We start from the raw sequence: 2,025 nt of genomic DNA on the forward strand, positions 1-2,025 counted from the left end.
CTGCAGAAAACGGTGTTCCGGTCATCAACCTCCAATAAGTCAGCATCAAGTGCATACAACACGATACCGCCAACAAAGCAGTGTGGTCACACAAACATGTTGTGCTATTCCAGGAACACTAAGCAGAAACACTTTTTTTAAAGAGACTGTCAAGGTATTCTTTCAAGCTCCGTCTTTATTGGTAGGTTGATCACATTAACAGGAAACTAGGAACAAAGTTGCCTTTTTTCTGCTTTCATTTCCCATTGAAACGTCAGTGCCAATACACCTATGTGATGTAATCTGTCCTGATGAATTTCTCTTGTGTGGGTTGTTTTGAAGCTGTAAAAGTATGAAACACTCAAAAGTTCAGTTATTGGCTTTTTCAGGATACAGAGAGAACAAAAAATTAACACACCACACCAAGCACCTATAAAATCCATGAAGTCACAGCTTGCTGGTGCAGTGATTTCGAGGCAGCAGTGGTACCACTCATCTCGTTGTATGCATATTTTACGATTAAGTGAGCATTCTCTTATGAAAAGCGTCATGTGTGCTGACCTAGCTTCCAGCATGCTTGTAGGGATAAAAGGTGAAAAAAAAAAAGTGCTTGGAGCATGCAGCAAATTCATGTAACTACGCTTACACTTGATGGATCTGAAAAACTTTTGCAGCAAGAGATTCACGAGGCAATAAACTCTTAAAGTGTGGTCATTAAATTATTACTTGAGAAGGTGTTACAGGGGCCCTTTAAAACTGTACTACTAAAAGCTGTACCTGTGCAGAATGACTGCTATTACTGTGCCAAGCTTTTTTTGTGTATCAGTAATATTATGGCATGCAAACTCCTGTCATACCAAGCTGGTGTTATAGAATGCGTTATGAGGGTTTATTGAGCTCGATGCAGCAGCAGGCAGAGCGTAGCCAGTGAGCGAACTGCTTGTCGAGCCAGCTGATGGCGATAGGATTCTCAGTGTGCTGATCTTCTTCCTCACAAATCCAAGAGTGTTAAGGCTTTCTTCAACACCAGACCACATTATCAGTGCTTCTAATAGGGGTGCTGCCCAGTCGCAACGAGAGGCCTGCATTTCCCCAAGGAATGAGTAGGGAGGTGGAAGTAGCCCTAACTGCGCATTGAGAGCAGAATAGTAGCTGGGGCTGCAAAGATATTTGGCCCGGACCCCCATGTGAACAAGTTGACTAATGATGATATCTAAAAGCAGCCCAGTGGTAAAAGGAATTTTTTGGGTACAATCTGGGATACTATTTTTGGCAAAAGTAAACTGTTGCAATTCACTCTGTAAACTGATAGCGGCCGCCAACTGTTCTCGCCACTATCAGTGTACAGCGTGAATTGCTTGTACCTTGACTTTCCATTTTCCGAGTTGCATATTTTCCAGTCTTGCTGTGGCCAGTGCTGGGCAGTATCGAAATACATTTAATTTAGATACTTAGATGGGCATCTTGTATCTGTTTTGCGATACAATTCACAAGACTTGTATCAGTATCTGTATTTTCGACACACTGCAGATTGTATCATGCATTTTAAGACACAAGATACTGCGATCGCAACACCACCGTGCGAAACAATAAACGTAGGCTGAACTCCACTTCTCAACATGATACTGCTGCCACTAAGCTACCACAATAAAACTAAAGGCAGTGACATTATTTGATCTTTCCGCCGGAGTTTTCCAGCGAGGGCAGGCGACAAGCTCCGAAAATCCCTATATTGATGGAGCAGAGTCACGTGGTGTCATTCGCGTCGTCTCGACAGACAAGCACACAAACGTATATGCCCAGTCAACGTTTTGTTTTCTGGTGTTTTTTCTTTTAGTTGTTTCAGTGCCGTGACACTTGCTCTTAGCACCTGCCCTGTGCTACATACTCCAATGCATGTGGCATCTATTGCGCAAATTCTGATGCCACTGTAGTGTCGTTATCGAAATTTCTCTTGCGTTGTGCTTCGTTAAGAAGTCTGAAGAATGCAGATATGGGGTTGCTTCGCATCTCGTGGCTTTCACACATAGGCGATTTGAAGGACCT

The sequence above is a fragment of the Rhipicephalus sanguineus genome, unplaced genomic scaffold (assembly GCF_013339695.2).
Source record: "Rhipicephalus sanguineus isolate Rsan-2018 unplaced genomic scaffold, BIME_Rsan_1.4 Seq952, whole genome shotgun sequence".
In the NCBI taxonomy this organism is placed as follows: Eukaryota; Metazoa; Arthropoda; class Arachnida; order Ixodida; family Ixodidae; genus Rhipicephalus; species Rhipicephalus sanguineus.